Genomic DNA, 26,116 nt, shown 5'->3' on the forward strand with positions numbered 1-26,116 from the left:
AACAAGTAATGTCAAGATGAAAACAATCATAAAGAATTTAAAAAGAATTTGAAGAAGTTCAATTCAGATCAAATATTTCATAATGAGATTTCTAAGTATTATTGTATATTTCACTTATTTATCTATTTATTTTCAAATTAGATTAGTTAAAATATAAAATAAAAACAATTATGATGATCATGAAAATGAAAAATAATAAATAAATGAGTATAAAATATAGTCGTAATATATACATTACTTTTTAGTAACTTTAATAACTTCTTAATACTTCCCAAATTTAATTTGTAAGCCAGTAATTGACTTTATTTTTTTCTCCATGTGATTATAGATGAAAAACACTCGCATCCGTAAGGGATATGGGGGATTGTCATATCTAAAGGTAATTTAGCAGCCAGGAACTTATGTTTATCTGAGCGTCCGTCTGCAGTCGAGTGCTCAGACACTGACAGGGCTCTGGCTCTGTCTGCAGAGGACATGAACACCCTCCTTTGTTCCTGCGAGATCACTGGACAGGTAACAGATGACAACCCATGTGTCAGGTGAAGTGAAAAACTGTCTGAATAAAGAGTCATTCAAATCTGAAGATCGATATTAATGATCTTAATAAATATAAATTTTTTATTTGTTTAATTAATTTTTTATTTAACTTCATTATTTCATTTTGTTTTATATTTATTTATTAAGTATTGTTTTACATTTAATTTAATTTAATTTAATTTAATTTAATTTAATTTAATTTAATTTAATTTAATTTAATTTAATTTAATTTAATTTAATTTAATTTAATTTAATTGTCATTTTTGGTTTTTGGCTTCAACAAAAAAAGTCCAGTAACTCTGTTTCAGTTTGACATGAATAGTATCCTACAAAATTGAAAATTCATCTGCCAAAGACACTCCTTTATTAAACGAGGGGAGTTTTTTGTGTACACTGTAAATCTTTAACCGGTAAAGAAAAGAGCTGGCGGTGACAACCGCAATAACTGCAAGCCGATTTCTTGCCGTTCTAGTTCACACCCCGCATCATCAAACAATTGATTCGCATTTGAAAAAACTCCACACACAGGTAGCACACAACATGTGGCAACACAGCCCAACTTCAAGAGCACTTCACAATGCAATAATTCACCTCAGATGAAGCCCCTCTTTTTTGTCTTTCAATGCTTTCCTATGAAGTGACAGGGCAAAAGTCTTCTGGGCCAAAGGCTTGAGTGATTTATAGCCCTGCTCAAGGAATTCGCCGTTTAAAGAGAAGGCAGAACAGAGTGTATTAGAAGTGCATGGAATGCTCTCATCTTCAACAGAGGCAATAAGGAGAGGCAGACAAAGCTCATAAACCAATGAATAATGGTGCAAGCTCCTGACGGATGTTTTTGAGACTACCTGAATTCTTGTACTTAGATTAAAACTGCAACAGTGCTGAACAGTTTTGCTGCACCCTTAGGGAAAAGAGCTATAAGATGCTTCCATGTGTTTGCTACCTTTTAAGACAAAATAACTCAATTTCTCAAAATAACTTAAGATAAAATGACTAGTTTTACACCTTTTATTCCATGTCTGTTATTGATAAAAATGTGAAAAAGCAAACAAAATGTTTATAATAATTAAGATTAGTCACGAAGATCAGTCGATCTACCAGCTGATCACACGTATATCACCTCATTGACAGACCAGCTGATTGAAGCGATTTTAAAATGCTTCAGTGTCCATATAACTGTTTGCACTTGGTGAACAGCAGTGAAAAGTGGTGAACCGATGTCTGGCCAATCACAGTCATTTCTGTTGAGCATGTAAACACACTGGCCAATAAGAGGTGTTTAACTAACTGCTGCTCAAATGTTAGCGAGAAATAAATGTTTTTAATATTTCGAACTTGATATTTAGACAACCCTAATACTAAGAATGACTACATCATCATGTAATATCTTTGACAAAAATATTACTAAAATATAGACAACAATATACAAACTAACCAACATTTGGCTGTATTGCAATGTTCATTCATTAGATGAGCAAACCAGAGCAAATCAAACACTTTACTGGCACAGAAGACCTGTCAAGATTCTGTTTGTTTTAAGCTATAAGGGCAGGTGTACACCAGGACAATTTTCGTTCATGCTTTTTTGAGACATTTACAGCCTTGTAACTAATCAAAGGTTGTCATTTGATCATGCACACAATTGCGTAAAATGTCAAAAATAAAAATGTTATTAAAAAGAAACACCTGAACTTTGTTATAAATTTATAGACTTTTTGGATGTGCCATGTCAAAAACTGCTTCACCAATAAGATGTCACTATTGTTCAAACGCCTGCAGCTTCTGAAGTTACAGTGAACACGACTTGGTGTTGCTCAAGTGTAAAACGCTCTAGGTGAGCACAGATTCACATTAATTTAGTGAAGATGCGCTGAGGGTTAGATGATTATGGAGCTGCTTTTTCACTGGTGTCTGAACACAAAGGGCTGTAAAATAAACACAACAGCAACTACAATTTGTTTACAGGAGGGAGTTATTATGGAGAGTAGCAAATAGGATATAATGATGAGTTTAGTTTCAATTTTCTTTCTTGATTTACCTAACATCAGGTATGATTGTGCGCATTCACTTTGCTCATCGTCTAAAAAAAAAACATTTGGATTTGAATGTGGAAAAATGTCTAGAAAAAAACTGCAGATACACTGAAAAAAGTGTTGCATGCAGAACTGTTGCAAACAATTTATTTGTGTTGAATTTAAACAAACAAATTAAGTTAATAATGTTCAACCTAATTTGTTTGTTTAAATTTAGCTCAAATAAATGGTTTACAACCACTTAACGTAAAAAAATTTAGTAAATTCAAGGAATTATCTTTAAATAATTATTTTCAGTGTACACGCAAGACTGTCTAATTGTGTACAAGACTATAGGCAACTAACATTTTTTGTCCTTATTTTAACTGACAAATTTAACACTGTTTACAATAACATAAGGGTTTTGAATTGTAGTGCTTGTTCAACTATCATCCTAACTTAACATTGAAATTACATATTGCGCAGCCCTGGAAGTGGTTCCAATTGGACAAGCAACATTTGGCGATGCCCATTTGTGTTTGGATTAACAGAAACATATCTGATTACACCAGGTGTAAACAGGAACAAAGGGTACTGAAAGTACAAATAATAAGGCGTCATTAACCCATTAAGATCTTTCTTTTTGGTTTCGCTCTCTTCTCTCTCTCCATGAAATCACCCTCCAGCATTCCCAACATGTCACCACTGAGCCTAATTAACAAGCTAGTCTTCCTGTAAAAGAGTCTGACAAGTCCAATAAAATCTCAGGAGCGAAAGGAATATGTGCACGAGGGAAGAATCCTGAGCACTTTTGCTGTGGTCTGGTGAAAAAAAAAAAAAAAACTAAATGCACCTGGTTTGCCTCTTCTTGGCCTTAATCCACCCTGATCCCCCCACTCCAAACCTTTGTTCTTCTCTCTGAGGGGTGGTGAAACCGAGGGGCTCAGATGGATTTCTGCTGCCATGATGGTGAATTGGGGTTTATGGTGCACCACAGGAGTAAAGCACCAGATAAAAAAAAGAAAGAAAAAGGCCAAGCCAGAACGTAATTAAAACATCAAAACCTGAACACAAGCCTCAGGACAAATATTTCAGGACCTCATCAAGGATTTCCTTCTGAAATGTGATAAATCTTAAGGAGCAATCAAATAGGTATAAGCTCAGTTGAAGATTAAAAGTTTCTGTGACCTGTTTGGAATTATTAAGGATGCTTCGTTATGAAAATGTACAGAATACATACACTAAATAAATGATGACAAAAAGTCAAGGCAACAAGTATTTTTATGTTGCTTTAACTTATTTTATTAATTAAAGAAGTTTCAACTTTCTTTTAAGTTATACAAAGTTTAACTTCATATTTAGGTCATAGGATTGATGTAAGTTGAGATTAATAGAAAAGTTCATTTGATTCAACGAATTTGAATTTAAGACAGCAAGAGTATTTTGACAGTGTATATTTGGAAGTGAGAGATGTCTCCAAACCATTAAATCTAAATATTACATTTTATTGCTTCCTCATTCTTCATTTTGTTTATTTAGGTCTTTATAGGTTTTGTAGCAAAGTCTTTGTGTGTGTGTGTGGTAAAGCACATTTCTCTTTGTTGTAATACTACATTGCAGGCTTTCAGAGTGATTCCAACACATTTCTCTTGACAACTTTTTGATTTAGTGGCTAATTCATATGAATATTTACATTTTCTAAAATGTCCTCCTTTGAATGACTGCAATTCAGAAACTTTGTACAAATAAGTAACTTTTTTTGCCAATATGTAAAATATGTACAGTAAGGCAATAGTTACTTTACCTGGTAATTAGTTACTTTTATAGTCACTAAAAAAGCAATCAATTGTATTCAATTATTTTAATCACGTTTTTTATCCATCATCAAATATATATGTAGACTCAACTGTTTCTAAAATACATCATTTCAGTTTGTTCATCAATTTTATTTTTTTAACCATTAATCAATCACCTATAACTAGGCCCAGATGGAATCTGTGCGCGGAAATTTTGCAGATTCAAAGACCATCATTGATTCTTTTTATTTACTTGTGTAAATGTGTGTAAATTTATATTAATTTTGTTTTTAAATGAATTACAGTAATATTATTGACCAATATGAACATATTCATATTATTTATTTACAATACAGTTTGTAAAGTAATACTTTTGGTCTTTTAGTTCCAACATTATTTGAGATCTGCTTTGTTTACCAAATAAAGTGGATTTAATTAGATTTGCATTGTACACATTAAATAAAAGTTAAAAAGGAATTACCTATTATTTCATATATTAGGGCTTTAGTTATGATACTCCCAAAATGGTTCTGCATAAAACGGAAGATTTTTAACACAATTTTGCACAGAAATAGCATATATATATGTTGAAGTCAGGATTATTAGCCCCCCTTGATTTCTTTTTTTTTTTTTGTTTGTTTCTCTTTTAAGTATTTCCCAAAAAATGTTTAACAGAGCAAGGACATTTTCACAGTATATCTGATAATATTTTTTTCTTCTGAAGAATGTCTTTTTTGTTTCATTTTGGCTAGAATAAAAGTAGTTTTTAATTTTTTAAAAACTATTTAGGGACAAAATTATAAGCACCTTTAAGCTATACATTTTTTACGATAGTCTACAAAACGAACCATCATTATACAATAACTTGACTAATTACCCTAAATTGCCTAGTTAACCATATTAACTAGTTAAGCCTTTAAATGTCGCTTGTATGCTGTTGTATCAGCTGTATAGAAGTGTCTTGAAAAATATCTAGTCAAATATTATTTACTGTCATCATGGCAAAAATAAAATAAATCAGTTGTTAGAAAATTAGAAATGAGTTATTAAAACTATCATGTTTAGAAATCTGTTGAAAAAAATCTTCGTTAAACAGAAATTGGGGAAAAAAAATAAAACAGGGGGGTGAATAATTCAGGGGAGCTAATAATTATCGTTTTACATCATTTCCAAACCAGACAACAGACATTACGCAAGAAATGTGAGATATTTTGCTGTATATCAAGTAACTTGTGGATATAGACCACAAAAAAAATTATACAACACATCTAAACCACAACATTCTCCAAGCATATTTTCCAGAAACACACAACATTCAAGGCAGCGTTCCAGTGCTTCCAACAAAGCGGTCAGTTGTGGATGTAGCACATCATTAAACAGTGAGTGGCGTTTTTTTTTCACAACGGGCCGAGGGCAACTAAGAAATTGAGGGTCTGACTTATATGCTCGTAACGGGTATGGAAATGCCTCCTAATTCATCTGGGATTTTTTCAAATGTACACAAGTTCCTTCTTTCTCCCGGCAACGCTTTTTTTCTCCTTTTGAAAAGAGCCAACCATCCGGGGGCTGGTAACTAAGCACCCTGTTTATCAGTAACCAGGCTTAACAATGTCCGTAACCAAACACCGGCATGGCAAGAGAGAAAATGAGAGAGAGAGAGAGAACGAAAAAGAGAGGGAGATCTAATGACATTGCAACCGATACACTTGGCACTAAAAGTCATGAGGAGGTACATGGGTGGGTGACTTTGAAGAGGAAATTTAACAATCAGTAAACTACTAGGTCGCAAAGGTATTATATACGTACACTTCAAATCAACACGCTGCGAGCACAGTCCTGAAGTGCGCATTTATGTGCATTTTGAGCAAACTTTAAAACATGAGGAGACAATAGAGTTTACAACAAAAATTGTGCCAGCATCAGTGATATAAATAACGGTGTTATGAATAAATGATGTCACTAACAGAGTTACTTTATTCAGTAACAAGACATCAAACACATTACTGATTTCCACAATACAACAACACTACCATACTGACAATAAAATCTGGCATTAAATAATAAAGCAAAAAGGTTGTTTTAGTCACGTGGTTCTGGTGACGCACAAAGTCTGTATTTTGCGATTTAAACCATATTTTAAAGGAGATATAAATAGAAAATAACCACATATATTGCAAATGAATACTTTTATCAACGAGGGATGAGTTTTCTACTAAACTAAAATATATTTGTCATTAAGGCGGTATATACTGTATAGGCTATTACGTTACATGAAAAATACTATAGTAAATACTATAGTGTTTGGAAGCATATTATAGATAATTACCTAAATTAAACTGTCGTAGTAATTATATTGTTGGTGTGGTACAACACAACTGTAGTAAAAACTAATTATTCAATAGGCTTCAGTTTTCTTCACTTTAATTATACACCATCACAACACCACAGTTTACACTAATGTTATTATTACAGTTTATCAGTTTACTATGCTTTCGTGTTCTGTAGCATTCATTAACAAAGTTGTACACATTATACACTTTACGATGTGGTTCAAAAACATGTTTATAATAAATTACTATAGTATTTTTACCCATGCATGCATGGACACACAGTCTATATTATTATTGCATTATTTTTGTAAGGGGGAATGAACTTAATGAATTACCATCAACTTCCTTGTCTTCATTTGTAAGTCGCTTTGGATAAAAGCGTCTGCTAAATGAATAAATGTAAATGTAAACAAATATTTACATGCTGTGCATATAGATGTTAACATTACAGTTGTGTAATCCGCCGAAACGCCAGTAAAGACATGGATTATTGTAAAGCAAGTCAGATTTCTTTGCAGCAATTACATGTTTTCTTATATTTTCCTGGATTTTGTTTAAGTGTGGTGGTGTAGGTATGCTTTTTATACAACACATGAACATATTTATACATATAGCTAGGCCTGTATATAATCATTGGTGCTCTAAAACAAATTATCGAGTTCAAAAAGAGTTTGTACACATGAATGTATTTTAAAAAAAATGTAACATGCTGCCTTGGCTTCTGTTTTCAGTCAGTTTCTTGAACTTTCCTCCCTTTATGAGCAAAACCTTTTGAAGTTCTATAAAAGCTGTTCAGCATTTCTCATTTTGGCCGATTTTAAACAATTATAAACAACATAAAACAGAAATGTTTTAATGTTCTGATAGCAATTTCTATGCAGAAGAATCACTTCCTGCCCTCTATCTGAAAACAACCTAAATATGTAGTGGCAAAACTAGTCAAGCGCTGCAAATATTGTAAGTGTTGACATTTTTTTTATTATTATTATTATATGGGTAACTCAAAAGTTACTTTCCCTGCTAATTAGTTACTTTTTAAAAATTTTGTAATTCAGTTAAAGTAATTATAAAATTACTATATATTCTAGATTGCGTTGAATATTTTTTTTTCTCTTTAAAAAGTTTAAAAAAGTTACTTGTTACTTTTTAGTTACTTTAGTTACTTTTATAATGATGTAATTCCATTACTAACTGAGTTACTATTTGTGGATATTGTGAATAGTATCTATAGTAATTATATTTACTTTTTTATGTATAATGCTGCGAAATAGCTGAATTAATAGTAGAAAAAACAATTCAATTGTCGCAGACATTCAAATGTTGACATTTTTTTATTTTAAAAAGTAACTAAAAAGTTATCTTCTCTTGTAACTAGTTACTTTTTTATTCATTCATTCATTCATTCATTCATTCATTCATTCATTCATTTTCTTTAAGGCTTAGTCCTTTTATTAATCGGGGGTCGCCACAGTGGAATGAACCGCCAACTTATCCAGCACGTTTTTATGCAGCGAATGCCCTTCCAGCCACAACTCATCTCTGGGAAACATCCACACACACTCATTCACACACTACGGATAATTTAGCCAACCCAATTCACCTTTACCGCAAGTCTTTGGACTAGGGTTGTAACGGTATGATTTTTTTACGGTATGATAATCGTCTAAAACAATACCATGGTTTGACGGTTTCGCGGTATACGGTATTAAATAGTAATTCTCATAGCATAGACCCTGAAAAGAATAAGAACACGTTTTCTGACTGAACAAAGGTTTTATTTCAACAAACTTTTGAAAGAACCATTTTAATAGAACTATAGAAGTCTTTTATAACAATAAACTGAAAAATCTCCCATTTTAATAAATTAAATTAGAAGGAATAAACAAGCAAGGTCTTTTAAGATTAGACAAAAATAAACTTAAACTGTCCTTCCTTATAAGCAGGATAAATGAGAGACCAAAAGTGCAATACCAAGTTTATGGCTGTAAACATGTATTTAAAGCGTTGTTTTTTTTCAGTCTAGGTTGTGATGAAGAAATGTAAACATGTTGAGATTTTCAGGACTTAATCTTGACCGCTGAGGTGAGAGAATGTGTCCACTTGTACAATGAACAAATAAAAAAATAAGAAAATAATAAATAATGTGTCAAAGTCCAAATAAACATGGTGCAAATCCTCAGTAAAAAAATAGATATAAATATTTACTATACTATAAATAGTTACATAACGAAACTAGATTCAATATGGAACATCCTTAGGTTTTATGTGCCAGCATGGATATGGTTGTCTGTGGATATGGATTTGGATATGGTTGTCTGCAATGCAGACAAACAGCTGCACCTTCATTTGCGTCTTTTGAAAACAGCAAGAGCAGCAATTCGTCTTTGCTGTGTCACTGTTTTGTCATGTTTCTGTGCTGCTGTGCATGCAAAAGTACTTAGTATGAGAATTATTTCATGCAAAACTTTTTTTTTTTGCGTTTTATTTAGCCGCGCATAAATGTATGCCTATCTCTCATTCCGTGTTGTTCAAAAAGCTCATTGTTGGTCCACAAACAAAAGCGAAACCTATGCTTATTGGTTGTGATATAGCGAGTTTGAACCAATCTGGGCATGGAGGAGGGACAATGCATCAATGTATCATGTCTGGTTTGTCCGGAGACACAGTGACGAGCGTTTCTTTGTCAAATCAGCGTTGTCAAATGTTGATGACGTAATCGCACTGATTCCGGAGCCTCTGAATGTCCGCGAATGTTATGTGAATGTTATGTACAGCACTGAAAAGCTGAGATTCTCTTCTTTATGCCAATCTTTGAATTGTATGAATCGGATCAGCGGATCAATAGTTATTAAACATTTAAGAGCAATACTTATTTTTAGCCGCGGGCGGCTGTCTCGGTCTTTAAGGGTTAAAACCGTTGATATGCAATTGTTCATGGTATGATAATCGTGCACGTTCAAATCGTGGTAGACCGTCATACCGGTATATTGTTACAACCCTACTTTGGACTGTGGGGGAAACCGGAACACATGGAGGAAACACAGGGAGAACATGCAAACTCCTCACAGAAACGTCAACTGACCCAGCCGAGGCTCGAACCAGCTTGAACCAGCGACCTTCTTCCTGCCTACTGCACTACCTACTGCGCCACTGCGTCACCTAGTTACTTTTATAATGATGTAATTCAAATACTAACTCAGTTGCTATTTGTGTAAAGTAACTAGTAACTTTAATTACTTTTTGAAAGTTATTATATAATTATAGGCTAAAAAGTGTTATATATTGCACCGAAATAGCCTAATCAATGGTAGCAAAACAAGTCAATCATAGGGTACAGCCAAGTGTTGACATTTTTTTTTTCTTTTAAAAAGTAACTTGATAGCTATTTTTCCTGGTAATCAGTTATGTTTATACTGATGTAATTACATTATCAATTCAGTTACTAATTGCGAAAAGTATCTAGTACAACACTGGCCATCATATCGTTTTTATTCAGAAATTTTGATTGGTATATAGCAAGCTAAATATACATCACTGAAGTTGACAAAAATGAAATTATACTTAGTTATAAAGGACCATAAAATGATGGTTAAGCCACTATAGCAGCCCTTGTGTTAGTTCTGAGAATGCAATTTATATTTGAGTCAAAAACAGAAAGGCGCTTCCTTGCAAGTGTTTATTGTGCTTTTTATTATTTATTATTTCAGACATTCAAAATATCTTATCGTAGCAACCCTCAGAGTATTTTCACCCATTTGATCATCCACATTGTACTCAAAAACTAGACATTGAAACACTGAGTACACAACAGACTCTGCTATGTTTGTAGGTTTTAAAATGCAGAACTGCTCAGAGTGGGTGTGTTAAAGGTTTGGGCCATGTGGGTTTAGCGTCTTAGTAACCGTGTGGACACAGTTCACTGGTGCTAACCTCTAGTGAATGAGCAGGTTAACTCCTGCCCCGCTGTCCCCTTTTTTCCCTTAGGGATCTAATATCCCTCCATACCCTCATTCACCACTCGCCCTCATCAGCTCTCTTTCTATTTTTATCCCACACAGAAGGAATGACCAGATTTCCATGTAAGTGTAACTCACGTTTAGTATTGTCACAATGTTGGAATTTATAACATTGACATGATACCTTAAAAAATATCTATATTTGATACTTCAAACACATTCCACAACATTAAATGTAAATAAAGTAAAAAGGGGGGAAAATGACTAAATCATAGAACGCTTCTATCAGGTACCTCAGCAGTCCTTAAGTCCAACCCTAAAGCAAGATTGTATTATTTTAAATATTACAGCATTAATATGTATCAATATTTTTGACACTACTCGAATTTGTTTCTTGCAAGATACTTTTCCATAACAAAGCTGACTGCATGGATGAAAATTGCTTTTTAGTTTAGTTTTATTTGATTTAAGTTTTTTTTTATTATTTATTATTATTTGATAAGAAAGAATCAAATTAAACTTAATACAATTGACCGGCCTAAAAATACACTTACAGTAATGGGAACTAAAAACAGACTTAACAAAATACTTATTTGGCTGTTTATTGATGTCTTTGCTACTATTTAGCATAAACAGCTTAATATATAAAGCTAAGTCAGTTAAGTGGCCATTTTAAAATGACTGGCAATACCCACCTGGCCCATTAACACAAATTTGCACAGTTATAGGACTCACATTTACAGCCTTACCAATGAGCTATAACTTATGCTCATAAGTGACCATATTTAACCACTTTAAAAAGCCATCAGTTTAGTATCAGTTTATTAAAAAAAAAAAAAAAGCCAAATAAACCCATTGCCTTAAATGAACTTAGTGTTCCTATGCTTAATAACGCGAAAATGCACATAAACGCTGATGAGTCTAGGAAATGTTCTCACAATTAAGTAAAAAACGTAAGTGAAATGTTCTCACAATTAAAAGTAAGCTTTTTTTTTTCTTTGAGAACAGCATGGCAACATTTAATTTCTGTGTGATTTAGAGCCAACACAAAACCATTGAGCCAAATGACTAAGCAAGCACAGCAGTAACCATGACACTGTGTGTGTGGGGTGGGTTTGTAAGGAGGATAACAGGATGCTGACACATGCTACTTTTAGTTTAGGGAAGAGTAACAAAGGAAAAGAGAGAGAGGTTTGACTTGCGGTATGCGGTATGATATTTGTAATACTATCAGCATGGTAATTATAGTAATTTAAGTATATAAAAAAATATATCAAATTTTACAATGTGTTACACAGGATCTTAGAGTCAATCTAACTACACTCTCAAACATGCTGCATGCTTATTCAAACTACTTATTTAAAATCAGCTGAAACAACACAGCCCTTGAGATTTTCTGGGGTCAACTTAATTGATGTATGTTTAACTCACTGTTAAGTTAACTTAATCGAATTGAGCTGGGACAACATGAATAAATTGTGAGGAACTCTGCATTTTTTAAAGTGCATTCTAAAGATTCAAGACTGAAGTCCGCTGGTGCATTGTGGGTAATTTAGGCCAATATAAACAGCACACCCTCTGTGCAAACAGAGTTTCCCTCGTGGAGTGATAACATGAGTTTGATAAGCATCCTAACGAAAGGAAAAAGACCCATTGTTTTAAACAATGACCAAATGCGTTATCCACACTGAGAGATTTGCATTCGTCACAAATGGGGTTTTCTTAATTATATCAATTGTTTCACACCCATTAGATCTGTTCTTTCGTTCCCAGTTTTCTCACGGGTGTCTCCTACAAACTCTTAGAGTGGATGTTAATAATGTCTAAAACCGCTCGGATGTGCTAATACAACCATAAGCATCCCGTATTTAATCTAAACTGAAACTTCCTCAAATGTTTCTAAAACTGTACAATTTGAGTTGCAATTGAAATTTAGTTTATACCTCAAAACCATTCTTGGCTCTCAATTATTTCAAGACTATTTGCATAATTTTATGGAGAGGAATAGTGCTATTATCCAATTAATTACAACTAATCATATGAAATTATATTTATTTCACATAATGATACATAATTTACATAATAATTGTGTGTGTTCTGTGTATAATTATTAAGCACAAATAAATACACACATAAATTTATTCATTTCCCTTTGGCTTAGTCCCTTTATTCATCCAGCATATGTTTTACAGGCTGGATGCCCTTCCAGCTGCAACCCAGCACTGGGAAACATCCATACACACACTTATTCACACATATAGACTTCAGCCAATTTAGTTTATTCAATTATTTTATAGCGCATATCTTTGGACTGTACGGGAAAACATGCAAACTCCACACAGAAATGCAAACTGACCAAGCTGGGGCTCAAACTAGCAATTTTCTTACTGTGAGGCAACAGTGAGGCTTACTGTGAGGCAACTAACTACTGAGCCACCGTGCCACCATAAATACATAAATAAATATGTGCAGATGTATCAGTGTGTGTACGACATACATTTCTTTTTAAGAAGAAAGTCTGAGACACATCGTTGAAGTCAGAATCATTAGCCCCGCTGTTTTTTTTCCCCCAATTTCTGTTTAATGGAGAGATTTTTTAACACATTTCTAAACATAATAGTTTTGATACCTCATTTCTAGTAACTGATTTATTTTATGTTTTCTATGATGACAGTAAATAATATTTGACTAGATATTTTAAAAGACACTTCTATACAGATTAAAGTGACATTTAAAGGCTTAACTAGGTTATTAGGTGAGCTAGGCCTTTAAAGGTTTTGACCTTAAAATGTTTAAAAAATTAAAAACTGCTTTTATTCTAGCCAAAATAAAACAAACAAGACTTTCTCCAGAAGAAAAAAAAAAATTTATCAGACAAACTGTAAATTTTCTTGCTCTGCTAAACATCATTTGGGAAAATATTTTAAAAAGAAAAAAAATCAAAGGGGGCTAATAATTCTGAATTCAACTGTATAATTGATATAAAATATTTAGTCTTTTCAAAAATATCCAAATGCTGGATTTCAGTTTGGATACTATCCCTGCTAATTAATATTTAAAAAATAAAATCCAGAGTATTGCAAAGTTACCAGGCTGGTTTGTCATTTAATTGTAAAATTCAAAGTGCAGATCAATGCATATTCATGGGGCTATTACCCACAAGACATTGCAGATTGTATGTGAATTTAACTGGAACTACAAACATGGATAAAAACAAACATTTTAAAAACCTACAAACTTAGCATAACTGACAGTTAAATGGAGAGGCCTAGATAAAGTTCCTTGAATGATTAATATCAACTGTGATGAAAAGCATTGATCTATTGTTCTATGTGTTGCATTGCATCTGCGATAACATTGCAAAGTTTTATAAGGACACGTTTGGTCATTAACTTTGAATGCACAGTTATACAAAACCATAAGATTTCTCTGTGTAAAAGACTTGAGATTAAGTGGCCTTTCACATATTGTGTCTTTAGCACATACAAATTCGTTATTTTAAATGTAGACATGCAGCAATCTAATAAAAATCATCATGTTAGTGCGGTGCGACAAGCATTATTTTTCCAGGTGCTCCAGAGGATAACATTTCAACATTTAATAATGCCGCAAACACATCACGCGTTATGTGACAAGAATCAATCTAGTTCACGTCATCAACTTTGTATACACAATTCAGTATAACGGTTTTCAGGGACACAGATGGGGTTTGAATGTCTTTTTGGAGAATGCAGCTGGTTGGCTGGTTGCTTACACGAGCTCAAGCTTGTGAGTGCACTGAAATTTTTGGAGGAAGTGGTGCAAGTGTTTTTAGACATGATATTTGTACAGCTTCTAATAGGGTTGACAAAAGTATCGACTTAGGTTACAGTACTGAAATAAAATTAAAAAAACATTGATTTCCCGTTAATATTTGAGCACTATACGAGGCTTTGAAATACACTACATTTGCACTTGGTGAACAGTGGTGCTGAGTGGTAAACTTATGACCTTCACAGACAATCACAGACATATTTGTTGAGAACGTGAACACAATATAGTTGTGTTGAGCTGTGTTTAAGAACGTGCCTAAAACGCTCAAATGTTTGTGGGCAATGGACGTTCATTTTAAATGTCAGTACCAAACTTGATTCTTTTGACAACCATAGCTTCTAACATACAACTTCATCTCTAATATGGGAATGAATTCTGAGCAATATGTAAAATATGTGACAATATGGTTGACAGGGCATGTAACTGAGCAACAGAAGAGTGTGTTGATGCACTAATATATCCCAAAGCTCTCCTAAGTACAAAGTATGTAGTTTTTAAAATCACAAAACAACACATACTTTTAAGGCATAGCATAAGTGTTGGGACAGGACTGAATGCAAATTCATCTGTCTCTGTATAGAAAACTCATTCCTAACGTGACAAAGATGACTGAGGGGCCATTAAACCTGAGCTGAAACCCTGCCTGAGTGACCAGACAAGGGGGCGCATGTGGGGGGCTTTTGCAGAAGGACAGGATTAAGAAAGAACATTGCCTTAACCCTTGAAAGTACCTCTATGCCAGTATACAGAAGACACAATTCTCTAATATGACTGGTTTCTGGTGGGAATTGAAATTAACACCCACCAAATGTGGGTGAAAATTGACTATGGAGAGCAACACATATCAAAATAACACAAAGTAACGTCTAGTAGGGATGCCTTATATTGGAAAAAAATTGACATTGCATTACAAATATTAAGGTTTTCTTGTGTGAATGCTAAAGGTAACTGAATGTAACTTGATGGTTACATTTGCAATTGCTCCACAAATCACATGTGATTTCTCTGTGGCTCCTGGTCAAATATAACCCATTGTGGTTGTGCACATTGTGATATCAATTCAATACTGAGATGATATATTGTGTAGATATATTGTATAATAGTCTCAACAAAATCTAAACAAAAATGCCATCAAAAGATGTATGTATTTGCATGTTAATAACCAACTACCAGGGTTTGAAATAAACTTTTTCTACTCATCAGCCATTTTGAGCCATTTTGACTACTATTTTTTACATTGCAAGCCATTCAGAACTCCTATTAGCCAAAACAAAGTATAAAAGATAACCAGATAACCAAAGCCATGGCCTATATTTAAATTTATTAAAACAATTTAAAAGAATAAAAATCTAATTTTACAATCATTTAATTAATTCCAACTTTACACCAGTTTGTTACTACCAACACAAAATTTTTTGTTTAATTTCCTCTAAAAATTAGTAGCATTTACTTTGTTGCAAATACTCATATAAGCATAAAAAAAGCATACAATCAAACTAGCCAATTTATAGAATTGTGGTTGGTAAAAATAGTATTCTACACTTGTTTTATAATCATTATCAAATCCGTTCTCCTAAAGGAAGCCTGACAAAGCATAAAGTGTTAATAATTTTGGCTGCATTGGGACTGGCACTTTGAACTTCAGAATGATGTAACTGGTTTGTGACAGACCTAGTTAATTTATGAGATATGTCAGAGTTGTAGTATTTCATGTCAGGTGACCAGTTAATACTCCTCTAGAGTCCCAAGAAACAATTAGCTAACCACAAAGAACCTGTCTTAAAATCTACCACATGTCAAAAATTTTTGTATCTTTATTATTACACACAGGTAAAAGCATGGCTTTCACTAAAAACATTTGCTTTTAATACTGATGCGAGAGTGAGGAATTCTATTTGTACTCAATTATATGCTGAGGTACTACAGCCTCATTCATGACTTGGTAATGTGGGACATGATTTTCATTAACCTTATTGGATGCTTTTGGAATGAGAACAGATGGAAGCAAACAGAAGAGTTACTTCTGAAGTGACTGTTAAGTTAAAGTTGATATAAGAGCTCTATATTTAGTTGACAGCTTGTACACTAATTTTCAACGTGTTTACCAATAGACGTTCATTTCAAAGTTCTTACAAGTTCTAACTGTAATTCATTTTTTAAAAAAATATGAAGGCTGCAAAAATAGCTGTGTTCGCAGTTTAAGACTGAAAGTAATTCAATGATTGAATCCGATTTTATATGTAACATATAATTGAATCTAAACTTTGACATTAAAATAATCAAGTTATTTTTCATATAGAGCACTTAACGAATACTATAAAAAGAAGAAACCCATGCTACGTGGATCATGGGAAATACGTACCTCAGCCTAGATTATTGTGAAATGTAAAATAAGTAGCTTCTGGTACACTTTGTTGCACATTTAGGACAACAAATCCACTAGAGGGTGCTGTCTACAATTTCGCGAATTTGAAATATGTTATTTAAGGTGTGTTTTATTGTACGTTTCAGATACACATCCTTCTTGTACACATATCTGAGAAGGTGGGGCTTATAGTACAGATCACCTGACCAGCAAAACAATGACCTAAACCCTTTCCTAAACCCAACCAACAGTGTTTTCAACAGCAAACTTATGAAAAAATGCATTACCACTATGTAGTTTAACCTTGATTTTACATAGTTTTTATTTTTACAATTTATTTATTTTTGTTTTGTGGAACCATGCTTAGTGGTACTCAAACCTGAATGCTACAACACCTTACAGAGTGAGCTACCGAGTAAACTGACCAGAACAGTTGTCCGGATAGGTAAGGCAAACATATTCATTTACAAATCATATACACTGTTAATTTGTGTGTGTGTTTTCACATATTTATTCGGTGTATAATCATAAAAAATAATCATTAGTGATATGTTCCTGTGAATATCATTAGTGGCAACTATGTTTTTGGATAATAATCCACTTATTTTGGTAGAACACAGCAAAGTATGAATAGCTTACTTTAGTGTGATTTCCTAATCTAAATCCCCCCTGAAAGCCTACATGCTCAAAACCGTGTTAAACATTGCCTTTTTGTGACCTTATCACCAAAAATATCTAAATACCTTGAAACTGGATTAGCTGGCTAGCCAGTTAACTTTCAGCTTAGTTTGCCCCAATCTTGGGTTTTAGGAAACATGAAGGCAGCTTGACTTTAATCACCCTTTGTTGCCATGCTATAATGGAGCAACTGAGCTGAGCTTAGCTACATTCATGGTACCTAAAACCCAGAATTGGTGCAAACTAAACTAAAACTTACCTGGCTAGCCATCTAATCTAGCTTCATGGTACATTTGAAGATATAGAATTCCATTTACAACATGCTTAACTTGTTAAGTGTGTGTTTTAGTTTTGTCATTGAAAGATTATTTTGCTTGTTCTAAGAAAAAAATCACTAATATTTGGCATATTGTTTTTTACAACAAGACAAGATTTTTAGAAAATGCTTCTAGAAAATGCTTCTTTATTTAAGAATTTGTAAATATTTGGGCTAAAATCAAAAGAAAAAAGTAAGACAAGCAATTTTTTTCAAGTGTATGCAATTATGTATTGTTTTCCCGTTTCTCTGCACATACAGCCTTGACTATACACCGTAAAAAAACACTGACTCAAATTAAAATTATAAGGTAACTTTCAACAGAGCTTTTTTTTTGTTGACAACTTAGATCGAGTCAAGTGCAGTTATTGAGGTAAAAGTTGAGTCAAATGACAAAAAATGTGCAGCAACTTCCCATACAATTTAAAGTCAACTTTTCTACTGTGTACATCAGCAGAAAGGAATCATTTTTATGTGAAGAAATTTATATTTTAATTAAAATTTAAACAACTTTTTTTTGATGGAGAATATTAAGCACTAATTGATTGTGTGAAAAGACCAGCCACTATTTAAGAAAATTAAAGTCTTTTCCTGTTAATTTTAATGGGTATAATAAAAGACATCTGTCACTCTAATACCCAAACTGCATAGCATACATTACCCTAACGTTAAAAAACAAACGATTAACACTAAGGTGATTGCTTTTAACAAATAAAAAGAGAACCTAAAGATGGACAACAAAACATCCAACAACCCAACAGTTGAAAGCCGTTTTACATTTATCAGGACCATAGAAACCCTTCCAGTCTGAGCGCATTGTCTGTTAGTCCATTAATGGCTTTGTGAACTGAGACACCCTGACGAGTCCGCAACACCTAGGAACAGTGTGGACAATGGGCTGGACCCTTACACTAGATCTGACGACCCACATTCATTCAGGAGATCCTATTGACATGGAAACCCCCTTCTGCCTCCCCCCCTCAGCTTTTTATAGGAGTATCTGCAATGAGGAGAAGCCCATGGGACAGTACTGTAACATGAACATCAAATTGTAAATAAAGTCAGCAAAGGTAAAAAAAATTAAAAATAGCTCAATCAAGAACATTTAATACGAAACAAACCGTAAAAACATTTACAAACTATCATTGCTGTAACACAGAAAAAAAATCATGTATAGAGTAATGAAAATAGGGTTTGCCAAAATACTGGAATTCGTTACTAATTTAAAAACATCCATTTCCTACAAACATTTGAGCACTTTTGAGCATGTTCTTAAACAGCGCTGATTTGCCATTGTATTTATATGCTGAACAGAAATGACTGTGATTGGTCATTGGTTCACTGAACTTACCACTGTTTACTGCGTGCAACCACAGATACAGTGACACTTGTGTCAGGATCAGTTAGTGGGGAAAAGGAGCGAGGAATCAAGTGCAGAAATAATATGGGTTTTATTAACAATAAAATAAAATAAACAGCAAAAGAAACTACCCAGAGGGGGGAAATCATTAATAATAAATAAAAAATAAAAAAACATCAAGACAAACTAGACTGAGCAGGCTGGCAGGGATCAGGACTGGAATGACGACGGCACAGGACGACTTAGACGATGAACTGGCACAGGACAGCAGATATGAGGAGAATATAAGCAGAAGTAAATTAACACACAAACAGGTGAACCTAATAAACTAATAATGGGTTGACAAGGAGCGTGGAACTAGACAATAGATGGGAAAGCACATGACACAAAAAGACAACACAAGCCATGTGCTCACATAAAACGAGACTAGAACAGGCAGCCAATGAGAGAACTCATTAACCATCTGTTCCCACCCCAAGACAACACATAAGCACAACACTTAAAGCCTACCACAAAAGCATGCGGCCACAATGTAAACATTCAGCCACATCCTTAGATCAAACCAACAGATGCACGACACGAGCACACCTGACCGTGCGCTCACACAAATGCAACCCGCATGTTTCAACTACGCGCCAACTAAAACCAAAACCAACTAGATGGAGACGCTAAGAATGAAACAGCGCGATGTCGACAGATCAAAACATAAACACGAGTACAAGAGCACGCGTCCTAAGCATGCATAGACCCTGTGCGCCCGCATCAATGACAGAATACACAATGACAGGTACACAATGACAGAAAGCGAGTGCTCGACCTGAGAAAACTCAAGCCGAGCACCACACACAGGACAAGACAGAGCTAGTGTCCGTACTCTGCCACCAAAAACAAGAACTTACAAGGCTGGAGTGGCAGAACCCTGACAACTGGAAGTGCGCTTCATCAGCGGATCGCTCATATGTTAGCTTATCAACGTGACTTTGAAGCGCTCCAGTGTCCCTGTGTCTGGGGCTAAACTCAGTAAACAGCAGTGAGTTTGGTAAACCGATGATCTTCATGACCAATCCCAGTCATTTATGTTGAGCACGTAAACACAATGGCAAATGAGCACTGTTTAAAAACCAGCACTCAAATGTTAGCAGGAAATTTATTTATTTATTTATTTTTATTTCAGTATCGATTGGTTTTTAAATTCCAGTACCGTGACAAACCTAAATGAAAATAGATTTGTTTAAATTGAATTCATTAAAATATATATTTAATTCAATTGAATGATTTAACTGTAGTTTTTACAGTTTATTTTTTCAGTTTCATGAATAAATAAATAATAATGTCTGCAAATATCGTTTACAATTATTCCCCTATTTTTATTTGTATATATAAAAGTTTATTTTGTGGTCAAAGCTATGATGTTTATGTGTGTTTGCATGTGTGTTTGTGTATGCATTTGCAAATATGTGTGTAAGTGTTTGCAAGAATGTGTAAGCACGTGTGTGTTCCTTTTGAGCACCAAATGAAGAGCAATAGCAGTCAGTTTTGAACTTGTGGGGATCAAAAAAAGTCCTTACAAGGGTGTGCATGTGTGTGAAAAACAGATGACCTCTCTTAAGAGCTTGAGTGTTAGTAATGATAAGGCTACACAGACCCTATAGCCATAAAACCAAACGGTTTAGTCCAGATGTGACCTCCATGACCTTTTTAGGTAAATGTCATTGAGAAGAACAGAGATTATCACCCATGATCTGTTTTAGCCAAAAACCCTACAGCAGAACAACACCATAAATCACTTTACTTTACAGCTCTTCCTTTTATAACACATCTAACTGATTAAAGTAAACAGTATACAATATATTTAAATGTGTCATAATAAGAAATGCACAAGGTTTGGTTCAGAAATGCAAATTAGCATCAATTAATCATAACAAGAGTAAATTTGAAAATAGATTATATATAAAGCCTATATGTCAACTATTTAATTGTAACAAAAAAGATTTTTCATTTCTCCTTCAGCCATCCTTGGCATTCAAGCGTACCAAACCAGCTTATCATTAGGGGCAAGAGATAAATAAAATACCAGTCCTGGCCAAGGTTACCATGGCTCACAGATCATTTTTCCAAATAACACGGATTAAGAACAGAACAGAGAATAGCATTGTGCGAGAATATCTGCCTCCATCATGAAACAGAACCTGCTTTAATGTAAATGTAATTTAAGACGGCGACCTCATGTTTGGCTGTGAACGTTCAAGTAGAAAGGGCTTTGTTTTTGAGCGTCGTTGTGAGGTGAGAAAGGTCGTGAACGAGATGGTTATGTTGACTGTATAATCAGGGGGAGGGTGAAACCATCCCCCCTGTAGGAGGTGACGGCCCTTCTAAAAATTGGTGGCTTGACACCTCTTAACGACAAGACAAATTCAGTACATCTTAGCTAAGCTTAGCCTGGAGGTTCAGAAAAGTACAAAGTGCATCTCAAAATGCACAAAAAGACTGAAATGCAAAACACCCTGCAGGCTTCTCGTGACTTTTGGTTAACCAACGACTTGACTTGTTAGTGGCTGGAATGTCACATTTTTTTCCCAGTATTTCCATGTTGTCGTGTTGGAAAACAGCTGTGAAAGATACCGTCTTTCAACATTTTATATAGCTCACTTCAGTGAACTAATATTTATAATGGTAATGATAAAAACTTTTCCAAACTATTTTGTTTCCTGTGCCCAAAATTAACTTTTCCACCGGCATGTTCAATTTATTTGATTTTCTTTTACCAAGCAGAGCCTGACTGGTTCTCATTCATAAAATAAAGCCAGAGCAAATTAGTGACGTCAAATTGTTCGTAAAATATTTCTTATTAGAGCTGAACGATTAATTGAAGTGTGCATCTTGTCAGTAAAGCTGGTTCTATAATCAGCTGTAAATCTCCAGCATGTGAGTCGTAGTTCATGAGCTATGTTTCCATCCAGATATTTTATGTGCATTTTGGAATATTGGATAAAAAATTGCCTAATGTAAACACCAATCTGCGATTACTGAAAATGTATGCGCACAGCTGAGTAAGATAAACGCTTTACCCAAATAGAAAAAAAATGTGCATAAACTATGATTTAAACATTTTTCCTGGATAAAGTAGAGCATAAAAAATGTGTGTGTGTTTTTTTAAAGATCATGTGATAAGAAAAACTTGTATGATTGGATGACATTAATGGACAAACCAGTGGAGCGACCACATTGCAAATAATGTCTAAAAGTGTGCAATAGCATTGGTTTTGTATTATCATAATATTATTACTACCTCCAGAACTGTCACATTTATTGCGTTTCATTTCCCAAGTAATTTATTATAAAAGAAAAAAGGCCCTCAGTGGTTTCTCTAATAACACTAAATACCTTTTTGCTTTTTAATAATTTGGATCTTTGTCTGGAAACATAGCTGTTAACAAACTATGGAAAATCATGTCCATAATTACAGATGATTTAAACTCAAGATAATTAAATAAAGAATAATCATCTATGTTGCAGCTTCAGCTGAAAGCATGTTATACAACAAAGTATGTTCACATGTTTTTACTCCAAACTCACTTCAGTGGAGTATTTAAAATAAATTATTTTGTGAGATGATTCCATAGTCATTTGATTATTAATCAGATTGAATAAAAACAAGCAGTTAAATCCTTGTTTTATTCAACAATCTATACGGCTATTTCCTGGTTTTCTTCAAGGGTGTTTAGAGTGTCTGTGCTAAAGAGTGCCTTCTAGACTTCAGAGGAGATTTACTACTAATCACAGAACCATGCTTCCCTGAAAAGATGTGCATGGCAATTACAGCTTTTGATTAATCACATTTACAATTAATTTCTATTTCATTCAGATATATTCTGCAGCCTTAATTCTTTGTGGAAATTTTTTTTTTGAAAAAATGATTCTGCAACAGTTCTGAGATTTTCTAAATGCATTGCTATTCTCTGTTAAATTTATTCTGAGCTTTGTTTTTAACAGCAGGTGATGCTATATGCTTTATGAACAGCCTTACTCTGCTTGCCTCTAATTCCTTACAAATACCACTTGAACTTACAACAATCATTAATAACTTTAGAAAAGGTTTAGCTAGATTACATAAGAGTTTAAATTATTCAATGTGTGACATAAACAACGCACAAGTGAGTGTATGCCTAGAGCGTCATCATCAACAGATACCAGTGAATAATATAGAAACATCTTAGAATCAATTTATTGAATTTCTACTAATTTCTAAAACACAATTCTACCAATTCTTAAAAAAATACTGATTAAATTGCATTTCTTTAAATAAAAAAATTTGAGTTTTGCATTTTTAAATTTTGTATTTCTACATTCATCAGAGTGATGTAATAGTACCTACAATGCACAGCTTATCGATCTGCTGATTTTTTTTTACCACAACACTACTGATTCGTAAATAAAATGACTGATTAAATAACATTTCATTAAATTAAATAAAATTCTGAGTTTCTGTTTCTATATTTATCAGAGTGATGTAATAGTACCCACAATGCATAGCTTAAAAACATGCTGAATAGCACAGTATCATCTTTCATTACTCGTAGAAGAGCCTAAACACTCCAACAGCAAAAGCATGTCGCTCAAACTACTGAAGCAGGAAAGCCAACATGCAAGTATTTGTAATCAAATGCATTCTGCTATTATATAGTGCCATTGTCATACACTGGCATTAACAATGCTATAGAATTACAGACCAGCTATTAAAGAAAAGAATGTTCCAGTTCAAGCATGCTGAGGAAAATTCTCAGAAATGTACAAATCGAAAGATTGAAAAGGTATTTTATTATCCCTAACCTGCTTTGCATGGATGGCCTTTGGAGTATTTCTACAAATGTGCTAGTAGTCGGTCATCAGTGGACACATGTAATGTCACACTTTTTGGCCATTGGCTGAAATGGATGCTTTTCTAGCTCCTTAGTGTCAAGGACAAAGACATCTTTTATGTGCAGCAGAATAGGGTCGGGATAGAGCGGAAAGTGTGTCGTGTTACACGCGAACAGGTTCCCCTTCCGACTTCCAGCCGGTGGAAAAAAAAAAAAAAAAAATCACAGATCTGGATTGCGTAGGAGTTTAAATCTAACCCCTGAGAATGAGACCTCCACTTCACCCGAGTTCACAGGTCAGAATGATTCAGTTAAAAAGCGCACCTCCATGACTAGATCAACTTGTCCAGACTGCACAACCAAAGATCTGTCCGAACAAACAGCCATTTAATCCTGGGCGAGAGTTCGGTGTAGACTTAAAGAGGCTTAGAAAAATCGTACATCATTCTTCACTAAATACCGCCTTTCAGTGAATCAATGCTTTGTAGGATTTCTTCAAGAAAGTTTCAGATGTTGGGTTTGAGGACGAATTGCGATTGCATGAAGATAAAAACTAGTTCCTATAGGAATTCGATGCAAAGGGTTGTAGGACAACATCAAACATCTGTGACGTTTCTGAAGAACACAGGTGGAATGACTGTTAAGATCTCAGTAGTATCGCCTAAAGGAAATGCCGTTTTCTGAGAAGCACCTAGATGGAGGTTTTGGGGCATAAAAAAGCCTGTAATTTATGATCTAATTTGCCTCCATTGTACCGGTCAAGCCGGATGTGAGTTGTAGTTCCAAGAATTTCACAAGATGATTCACTCAATTGCAGAAATGTGTGTTAATATTTGCTACAATTACACTTACAAAAACGCAGTTGAAAAATAAAATGCTCTTCCTACGTTATATTAGGTGTGCTTATTGTGTATGGTATGGTTCATGCAGTTCTTATACTAAAAACAATGATAACAAAGATTGATATATGGATGGATGGAAAATAAAAATGTATTAAACAATTGTGCGCACAATAAGTTCCCTTTATCAAATTATTAATTGAAATGCTGATACATAGCACTCAATTTAAAAGTAGCTCTTAAATATTGAGGAAAAAAGACACAATGAGGTCTAAAGCGTAGGAGCAAAAACTAGTTGGCAATTGGTGATGTCTTGGATCGAACCCAGACATAAAAAAATAAAAATCACAGTTTGAATTTATGTAATTAAATATAATGAGTATATTTTACTCTTCTTGTAGTGATTAACAGGTTTGGTTTGTGTCAAAGTCTTCTTTCATAGTTTGAGCTTAATGGATTTTGCAATCGACATCTTGGAATGTGGCCATGGGATACATTTTGTGACAATAATTATTAAGGAAATAAAAAACTAGGGTTAAATATTACATTTTTGCCAAATATTTAACAAGCAAAATATATTAAGATCCATTCACAGACTTGCTTAATTTTGCTAAACTTTTGTTTTTCAGGAAAAAGTGTGATTATGAATTTTGATACATTGCATGTTTTTAATTAATTACTCATTTTGTTTAAAAAACACTGAATAATTTTAGCAAATTGCTAAATCAAAAGGCCAATAAATCTTTGAACATCTGACCTTTTCAGCTTTGGTAAGTATATTAATATATAAACATTGAAAGTTTTACCTTGACACTAGAAAAACAAAGTGATTTATTAACTATCTGTAAACTTATTTAATATTTTACTACCGTCACTCTCATGTGAAACCGGTAAAAGCCAGTTACGATGCATATGCACATTATGTGCAAGAATACCAGCTACTGAACTACCCACAAAGTACTGTTTACATTAAGCAAACTCCACCCAAGAGAATTACATTGATACTACAAAACCAGAAAAGTTCCTTCAAGAAGAACAGAAGCTCTACAAGCTCAATTCACACAACTGAATATATGAAGCAACACAACTTTACATGAAAGAATTCATTTTCTTCACTAAGTATGTATAATTCTGCGTTAAAAGAAATTTGAAATAAAGTTAGAATAAAAATAAAGAAAATTAAAATAAAGTTTTTCTTAGTTGTAAAAAAACAATATGGTTGTTTTAAGGCTATCTATAAGCCAGTGTGCATCGA

General features: G+C 33.8%; 1 protein-coding gene and 1 long non-coding RNA gene across 9 annotated transcripts in view; both read right to left on the reverse strand.

The window, feature by feature from the left end:
* celsr1a (cadherin EGF LAG seven-pass G-type receptor 1a) overlaps positions 1-26,116 on the reverse strand; it is a 141,605-nt gene that overhangs the window by 100,746 nt on the left and 14,743 nt on the right. The window lies entirely within an intron of this gene.
* Positions 4,962-13,606, reverse strand: LOC148679961 (uncharacterized). The gene is made up of 2 exons (XR_015942448.1): positions 9,678-13,606; positions 4,962-8,288 (listed from the first exon to the last, which is right to left on the reverse strand). It is a non-coding gene; the product is annotated as an uncharacterized LOC148679961 (long non-coding RNA).

The sequence above is a fragment of the Danio rerio genome, chromosome 4 (genome assembly GCF_052040795.2).
Source record: "Danio rerio strain M-AB ecotype USA chromosome 4, GRCz13ab, whole genome shotgun sequence".
In the NCBI taxonomy this organism is placed as follows: Eukaryota; Metazoa; Chordata; class Actinopteri; order Cypriniformes; family Danionidae; genus Danio; species Danio rerio.